Raw genomic sequence first — 9,865 nt, forward strand, 5'->3', positions numbered from 1 at the left:
TGACCACTTAAGATCTCATTTCACACTGATTAAATGAAAGTCTATATCATCCACTTCAGGGCCGCTGTAACAAAATACCTGACATAAATCACCTAAGGAAGGACATGTTCATTTTGCTTTACAGTTTTAGAGGGGTTAGTCCATGTCCCTTTGACTTTATACTTCTGGGCCTTTCTAAGGAATTGCATCACACCTATAGAAGTGGTTCCATGATGAGATCAGGAAGTAGAGAATGGGAAAGATAACGGGAATCACATATAACTCCTAGTAACTTCCTTCCTGACAAAATAACTAATGGCAATGCTTCAACTTACTTTATATAATAAAGGCCATTTATAACAATAGCCAATGATATAATCTAACATGCTACAAATAATGATGTATTTCCCTCTTTAAGGAGTTGGCAGGAAGCCCGGAAGTCAATGTGTGTAAGAGAAGAGTTGCTGAGGTCTTCTGAGCCTCTGTCCCAAGTTTCTTTTAAGCTTGATTCCCTCTCCAATTGCCTCAGACTGTTGTTCATCCTGACGTCTTCTCTCTGGTTTCTCCTTTATTGCTACTATTAGGTTCAAGCAAACTGTGTTTTCTGATCAGCTAAGTGACTCTCCAAACTGAGTGATACCCTGTTGTCTCTGGGTGAGCTGAAGAAAACCTAGGCTTCCAATACACTTCCAGTCACTGCTCAAAGATTACTCTAGGCTTTCAGTGTTTTTATGATTTAGGTTGTGTTTACCTTGTGAGCTATAGAAGGGTAAAAAATTTATAGTTGATCAAACTACAAGTGCCTACAACCACTTCTATCAAACATAAGCATTAGATCATAATCAGAAACTACACACGTGAGTGCACACACACCTACACATTGGTTTCCATTTCTATCATTTAGACTATGACACACCCTTTCTAGGTAACTCTTACAGGACTAGTCTCTCCCACTATTTACTCTTTTTATAAATACCATTGAAAAATAATATTTCCAAGAGTCCTAAAGCACATAACACCATTTTAAATGTAAGGTTCTCCCCAGTGGATCTTTGTCCATGGATGAGTTATCATAGAATTAAAGTAGAATTCTTTAAAGAATTTCCTTGAGGAAAATTTGTCTAGCAAGAAAGAAAAAGATTTGTGTTTTTCATTTAGCAGCAATTTTATTTTAAGAAAAAATTGCATCACTAGGACTAATAAAGGGCAAGAATGTGAAATATTCCCCCCCAAGACAGTTCTTCATGTCTGCATAACATTTGCCACTAATAAACCAACAAAGGAGAATTGAGTGTGCATCTGTTCTAGTGCACTGAGAGTTTATTTCAAGGGCTCTCCATTTTCCCTATACCCACAGAAAGCTGAAAATGTGTTTTTAAATTGATGATCAAATATCCAACATAATACTAGATTCTAATTTGTAAACCATAGACCAGGATCTCTATAAATTTCTGTGATGGAGAATGCATCTGAAAATGTATATTTTTGGCAAGGAGAGCTTTTGTAAGTCATTTTCTCACTTTCCAAACATATTTAACTTGGATATAGTGAGCTAGATGTTCTATTTCTTGGCAATTCTCATTACAACATAGTTTTATACACCAGCACTGCCACCACCACCACTACTATCACCACCACCAACAACAACAACGACAACAACAACAATACCAATAACAGCACCACCACCACCACCAACAACAACAACAAAAGGAAGCTAAGGAAAGAAAGATCTATGACCTGTGAACAAGGTAAATGTGATTCACAGTATATTCATATACAGCCTAGTGAATTTCCTGGAATCTGAATTCATCAGAAGCTATGCATATTATGACAAACAATCTAATTCCCTCTCGTGAAGAAATAAAAGAAGCATTATTCATCATAGTTCTGTTACTTAATTCTAATACATCCTCTTTTTTTGGTTTTGGTTTTGGTTTTGGTTTTGGTTTTTCAAGACAAGGGTTCTCTGTGTAGCCCTGTCTGTTCTGGAACTCAATTGGTAGACCAGGATAGCCTTGAAATCAGAGAGCCTCATGCCTCTCCTTCCAAATGCTGGGATTAAAGGTGTGTACCACTATTGCCTAGGAGAACAAATATAATTTCCTAAATGGAAATTGAGGACAACCTCATTGTTGGTCACTTATTTTGAGGTCTGTGATCAATAGGAAGTGGTTGCTAAAGTAACCAATTCTACAACACCTGGGACAGTTTTTGTGCGTCATAGAATGAATAAGACAAGATAAGAACCATAGGCACAAAGATAATAGATATTGGAAAGTCCTTGAGGAAACTTTAGAGGTTGGGGATACTCTTGATTTTACTAGCCATGGAAAAGCAGAGGGTACCCTGTCAGCTAGAGAAGCTCTCTGATCCACACCATAGCATCCAATCCATAGCAGAGAGCCTTCTTGTCATTTAGGGCAGGTTATTTCAGAAACCAGTTGTGTTTCTAATCTCATTCTTGATTGTTTGAGGAATGCAACTGGACTGTCATCAAGTTGTTCAGTGAGTTAGCCAAAGCATTTCTGAGGTGTGAGCATGAGTGACAGGAGATGTAGTCAGAAAATGTAGAGAAGGAAACTGGGTGAAAGTAGGAAATCACTGTGACTCTGTGTTGATGTTAGTTTTAACTAATTCATTTAAAATGCTAAATAGAGTATAAATGGGCAATCAATTGTCTTAGAAATCTGAATGATTACCAGTTCAGTGGCCAGTAAAATAGAAAATAGCATAGTTTCTCTTGGGGTTACTTTCAGTTCTATCAAATGTTTTTGAGACTGTAAGTCAAGTATTATAGACTTGTATAGCAACCTCAGTTTCCCCATCTTTGAATAAAAGTCTCAAGTTCTCTTCTAGTATGTACAATCTACATAACCCAAAAAGACAAGGAGTTGGCATGTGGTACTGAATTTTATATGATAACTTGAAACCATCTTAAGATATTCAGACACGTGACTAAACACTACCTTGTACTTGTCTAAGAAGGTGTTTTCAATGAGACTGACATTTGAATTGGTGGACTGGAAATAGACTGCACTGTGTAGTGTGGGGGCACTTCATTCAATCACTCGAGGGCCTGAGTAGAGCAAACAGGGGAATGAATTCACTATCTTTGCAAGACCATTCATCAGAAACATTGTTTTAATACCCTAAGGCCAAGACTTATACAACGAATTCTCCTGATCCCCAGACATTAAACTTAGACTACAACCGTATTATGTGCTTTCCTGGGTCTCCATCTTAAAGAACACAGGTTATGGTACTTCTTAGGCTCTACAATCAATCTCATGAACCAGTGGACCTATTTCTTATTCTCTCCCTCCATGCCCTCCCTGAATAACTTGGACTAGTACATTATACATTTGTGAACAAAGACACTGTTCAAGTATAGTCTCCTTTTCTCCAATTTTACAAAACATAATTTTAGGAGTCAAGTACTATGTATTCTCTCTTCGTTCCTTTCAAGTAATAATTGATTTTTTTAGAGGATTGTTCCTGGGTAGGATTTAGAAACCTTATATAGCTGGCAGTGACTTCATGTAGGGGTTATGAGGAGGAACGACTTTCAGCAGCCAGAATCTCCGTGTGAATTCAGCAGGAAGAACTCTTCAGCTGTGTGAAGAGTGCTCAGAAGGTAACTACTTAGCAGGATCTATGCAACCTGACAAAAGAAAGCTGTCTGAATAGAGAGTGGCCAGCTTCATTACCTGTCAGTGAGTGAAATGNGCCCTTGCTTGGTATTCTAAACATTCCCTTGTGTACTAAAAGTATCAAGAGGGAATCAGTAGCCTGCACACCTGCCATATTCTTCTTAAAGGTCTGTACATTACTGATGCTTAACTGTCTCCTAAATACAGCAGTGGATGAGCTCTGGAAGGGAAGTGCTGGAGGTGGGCTTCCCTTTTAACCTTCAGGACTATCTCTAGGGAAAGAAGAGAGTCTTTGGGGATTATATGCTTATAGAAGGGTACCAGGGAAGTCTACCAGTGGTTCTCAACTAGGGACAGAAGAGAAGGCTCATATTGTTGTTCTCAATACAAGTCTAAAGCATAAGCAGTCATGGAAACAGTAGAGTGTGGCTCTGAAGATTCTTCCCAGGCAAGCAGATATGTTCTATAAGGTTTGAGTGTCTAAGGTGACCATTTGTTCCATTTTTCCTTGACTTTGTGATCTTATTCCAAATAATTTGGTACGACAGAACTGAAGGAATATTCTGTAAAGTACTAGAGAAATGCAGCTTAGCTCTTTCCTTTCTACCACACAATCCCATTGTTTAATAGGAAAGGGTAATAGGAAAGTCTTAGTTACTTTTATATTACTATGATAAAACACCATGAAAAAGGCAACTTCTAAAGGACGGGGTTTATTTTGGGCTTATAATTCCAGAAAGGTAAATATCCATCACTATCATGAATGGGAAATGTTGCAACAAGCACCAAGCATGCTGGAAGAAACAGCTCAGATCTCACCTCTCAAACCACAAGCAGGAAGCAGAGACTGAGCTGGGAATAGCCATAGGTTTTAAAATATCAACGTTCCATCCCAGTAACACAGTTCCCCCAGCAAAACCACACATGCTAACCCTCCCTAAGCAGCGTGACCCACTAGGCACCCAGTAGTCAAATGTCCCCAGACTTATGGGGAGGCATCTCATACAACCACCTTAGACCCCCCTCTCTCTACTTTGAAGAGGATTTGTCTATTCATTCTTAAAGACAATCTAGTTAAATTAATTTTTGAGTGCCTATGGAGATTATCATATAGTAGGCACAGAATGATTTTTTTTTTACTAAATAAATTTACATCTCACAGGTGTACATGATGGTACACATCTGAAATTCGAGCACTCTCAAGAATACACAGGAAGGAGGTTGAAATTTTCAATTTTGAGCCCAGCTTAGTATACATAGCAAGACCCTAGCACAAACAAAAGAAACCAACAAAAAGCCTTGTGTCTTAGGTTATTATTTTAAGTAATTATTATGACGCCCTACTGCTTTCCTCGATCAAATGAGAATCCTCAACGTTATCTAAGGTTTTAGTTTTCTGAAGCCATTGAAATTCAGAGAGTATTTACTAGGCTATTACTGTCTGTGTTGCATGGTAGTAGATATTTAAGAGCAGTGTGTATAGTCCAATGTGTGCTAAAATCAGAAAATAAACATAAATATCACTAATGGTAAAATTATACTCCACTTTGATTTTCCATTTCAGAAAGTGGGGGCATAAGCCCTTATAAAATAAGACAAGCTGTATCAAAATATTTTTGCTGCCCCTTGGTTTAGGTCTCATTGCTGGCAGTTTTCTTCCTAATTTCTTTTGTTCCTTCATGAGGAAGGGCCTGTGTGTTTTGGGCCAAGTGAGCAAACTGCCTATGGCTCAGACAGAAGTCCCATGTCTTATAGATGACAAAAGGCTTAGTCTCTCGTCCCATGTCCACAAAAAGTAGCTGTATTATGGTCTGGTGGCCTCTTGGCTAAAGCAGTAATCCCAGACAGAAAAGGTACAAGGTTATGAGAAAGACATGCTCTGTCAGTGATGCAGCTCAAAACTATTTTCATTCAGGAGAGGATTAAATTGCTTCAAATGCTAGAATCCTCTTGGAAAGTTTATCATTGCAGACAAGAAAAAGGTTTCTTTCTATTCATGGTAATAGCCATGTACTTGATATACATCTTCCTGATGCATGTAATAACCGTGACGTCAATATAAGCACTATTTATTGGATATGTTCCATGTTGCAAATTCTGAATGAGGTACTTTAATAGTGATTTACGTATGTTGAATATTTACCATGTCAAGCATTAGAACTGTTCCTGTCACCATCCTTTTACAGATGAGCAAACTGAAGCTTAGAGGGATTAAGTGACTATCAGAGCCCAGCCGGGTAGTTGGTAAATGGTGGGAAACTGAGCTCCTAACCCAGGCTCTCGAACCTTGTTCCCAAGTCAGTCCTCACAGAAGTCTTCAAATGTAATCACGGGCATTGTCAGTTTACAGAGAAGGAAACCAAAACAGAGAGGTGAATACCCTGATAATGGCCTTATCTAGTGAACAACGGAGCCAGATGTGGGTCCAGATGAGCCTGAGACAAGCCACTTGGACTTAAGCACTTCAAGGTTATGATAAGGAAGGTACTTGCCTATCTAAACTTTTAAAAGAGTAGGCATTGTTTTGATTTGCCTAGTATGATGCTTAGCTTGGACTATCAGCTTCTGAGCAATAGGAGACGAATAGGGAGGCAGCAAAGCCCTCTTCTGTGTTTACCTCTGATCACAGTTCTCGAGATGACTGGAACATGAAGGCTCTCACATATTGAGTGGGAAAATCCCTTGATAGATTCATCATATGATGGCATTATTGGGAAGTCGAAAAGATAAGGAGTGGGGCTTTGAATATCTAACATTTGCAAGTCACTGCACAGGGATGACTATGGGGATTACTAAAGTATAGTCTAACATGGGGTCAAGGCAGAAGCCCAGCTATCTCATAAGAGATCAAGTAAGAAAATAAGCAGTAAAAATGTGATGTGAGTCCTGAGGAGACTGATCAAAAGATGTCAAATAGAAACAGAGATGACTTTGAAGATGACACAGAAGTCTTCTAGGGTCAATACACACACACACACACACACACACACACACACACACACACACACAGCAGAGACATTATGGTTTGCCCAATAGAAATTCATTTTCAGTTTTGTATGCTGTCATTCCAAAATTAAAGTATCAATAGTTTAGGTTACTTCTGAGGCCTGTAGTTTAGCTTATAGATAGTGACCTTTTTGCTGTGTCTACACAAGAATGCCCCTCACTGTGTTTGTCGCATTATAATTTCTTATTAGGGTGTCAGTAATCTTGGTTAAGGTCTTAGTTGAGTGACCTCATTTTAACTTAATTGCCTCTTTAAAAAGGCCATGTATGCAAAGACAATTACACCTTTGAGGTACAAGGGATATTACGTCTTCACCATTTTAATTAGGACATAAGACAGTTCAACCTGTAACAGATGGGTAAGCTCAGGACACGAATTCTAAGTAGAGGAAACAAGCTTTACAGAGAAGTGCCAAATGTGTTTGCAAGATTAAGGAAGCCAAATATGAGAAGAAAATAACATATATAGTGGGATCGTGAATAGTAGGGAAGGTCCTTGTTCACATTTGTAGACAATGGAGTCATTTGAAATTCCTTCCAATAAAGCTGCCCTCATGGGTCTTTTAATTATGTAAGAATATTAGGTTGGTAAGAAAACACACAATCAAGGGCAAAGACATCCTAAGAAGCTTACCCAGAAATTGTTGTAGAGAAATAAGGTACGAATGAAGGAGCTGATAGAGATTGGGACATAAGGAAAAGCTAAATCTCACATATGTAGAGGTTGACATATTAAACTTTATTACTACTTAGGTACCATCACATTCTGGTAGTCAGGCCTGTTGGGCACTAAGCTAGACTGGAGGGAGGGAAACTTAGCCGGATGCGAGTGGGGACAATGCAGGATCTCAGTCAGCCATGAGTGCANAAGCCATAAACACACCTGGGAACAGCTTCGGAGAACTGGTTTGGATTATTGATAGTGGAGAGAGGTGGTATTTACACCCCTGGGCAGGTGGGCAGGGTCTCTGGTGAAAGCTTTGTGTAGCCATGTACCATTGGCCAAGGCAGGAATGTTGGAAAATTCTTCATCTACATACTTAGGGGTTGTAGGGTCCAGTGTGTGTATGTGTTAGGGTGGGGTGGGGATCTTATGAGGCCAAATAAGGAGTGAAGCTTGATAACTTTCAGGTAATAAATAATTACTAGGGTTGATGGTGAGGGAGTTGGCTTTATGACACCAGGTTGGGAGGGGGACAGTAGCAAATCCTGCACTACTCATGTTTGAAGTGTCTGGGGTTGAAGCTCGCTCAACCCTTCCTCCAGCAACCCCTGGCCATTAAGGTCCTACACTTAGCAGCAGAAGAACAACATGAAAGAGGGATTCAAAGATGCCTCCAAGACTTGATGAGTCATAAGCAGGCTTGTCATTAACTGGAAGAGGAAAACAGGAGGAGTAGGATTTCCTTAGGCGTGAAAATATTGAACTTAATTTAGAGTGTACTGAGTCTGCTGCTCAATGTACATTGGTAGAAAAGGGCTAGGCATTGGAGTATGTGAAAGAACGGTAAGTAAGGTGAAATGGTTTACAAAGGATGAAATGAGAGAATTGTGCGTTAAAATGTGCATAGAAACACATTTAATTTGTATTCCTTATTTTTAATTTTTTTGGTATTATTAAAATATTTACCACAAGCATCATCATCAAATCCATGCAAATGTGAGATGATGCTAAAGGGCCCAGGTAAGATGGGTTCTACCATTCCATCACCCATCTCAAGACTAATGCTTCCACAAAAAAGTTAGAAATTTAGCACTTTCCAATTAAATCATCTTAGTTTATAGATTGTCTTAAATCTCACAAATAAGCCGCAATCATGCATTCCATTTATCCGATACTAATGAGAATTTTATTTTGTAATGGATTTACAAAATAGACTAACAGATGTCTCTTGCTAGAACCAACATGTATGGAGATTTAGGAGAGATGGAGGGCCTGTGATGCACATGTACAAATAATTTGACACCAAGTTAGGTTGATCTCTCTTTAAAGAATCCCAGCCATTTCTGATAACTCAGCCTAATTTCAGGCCCTCCTGTTCATTTGTCCTGTCGGGAAGGATTCTCTCCCTCCCTCATGGCTCAAATTCCTATCTTTAAAAAAATCAACTTAATCCATCTATATGCAATAACTCCTTTTCTATTTCCATAGGTCTTACCTTTTCCCAATTAGTGGCCTATTAAGGTATCTTTTTAAATTAGGACAATTTTAGCATAGAAAAATTTAGCTCCAAATTATTGGTGTTTTGATTATTCTACAATAACGGATACAAAGATGACTTTTAAATACCTAAATAGTCTTGGTCAAGGCAATGTCATCAGGGAAGAGTACACAATGTGAATTGGAAGAGTCCTTGAGGAATATTATAACGAGGAGTGGTGTGGGTACAGAGAACCTAGGGAAGGAGATAAGGGAACCAGGGCTGTGAAAAGGTAAGAGCTTGAAGAAGCAGCTGAGTTAGGTCTAAACAGAGAGAACTTGGGACAGTGAAGATAGAGACAAAGTCACTGTTCCCACAGGAATTGAGGAGAGTGGTGCCATCAGAACCCAGTCCAGCACCCTGTTGATAGTGTCACACTCACTGAAGGACTCACCTCTGTGTTCCAGAACAGGGCTCTCAAAAGCTCTAATCACAGCATTTAAAACAGTGATGATATGGAGCAGGTGTGTGCTGCCTGAGGACCCTTAGCATTGAACTCATCATGGCTGAGCGTGTGTTCAGTTATCTGTGGACAATGCTAAATGACCAGTACAGCTTTGCATCCTTCTAAGGTTGCTGTTCTTGCCTATTCCAGTCTCAAATGTCAGCTTCTCCTGTCTACTCCTGGCTCCACTCTTTCCTGATTGTGAAACCTCAGACAATCATTTCATCTCCTCTATTCACTTTCCTTAAGTACTGTCTTAGTTAGGGTTTTACTGCTGTGAACAGACACCATGACCAAGGCAAGTCTTATAAAAACAACATTTAAATGGGGCTGGCTTACAGGTTCAGAGGTTAAGTCCATTATCATCAAGGTAGGAGCATAGCAGTATCCATTCAGGCATGGTGCAGGCAGAGCTGAGAGTTCTACATCTTCATCCAAAGGCTGCTAGTGGAAGACTGACTTCCAGGCAACTAAGATGAGGATCTTAAGCCCATGCCCACAGTGACACACCTATTCCAACAAGGCCACACCTCCAAATGGTGCCAATGATATACAAATGGCCCAAGAATATACAAACTAATATT

General features: G+C 39.3%; 1 protein-coding gene across 2 annotated transcripts in view; it reads left to right on the forward strand.

The window, feature by feature from the left end:
* The window catches only part of Kcnab1 (potassium voltage-gated channel subfamily A member regulatory beta subunit 1), a 420,837-nt gene that overhangs the window by 41,996 nt on the left and 368,976 nt on the right, over window positions 1-9,865 (forward strand). The gene's annotated exons all lie outside the window — the stretch shown is intronic.

The sequence above is a fragment of the Mus caroli genome, chromosome 3 (genome assembly GCF_900094665.2).
Source record: "Mus caroli chromosome 3, CAROLI_EIJ_v1.1, whole genome shotgun sequence".
Classification (NCBI taxonomy): Eukaryota; Metazoa; Chordata; class Mammalia; order Rodentia; family Muridae; genus Mus; species Mus caroli.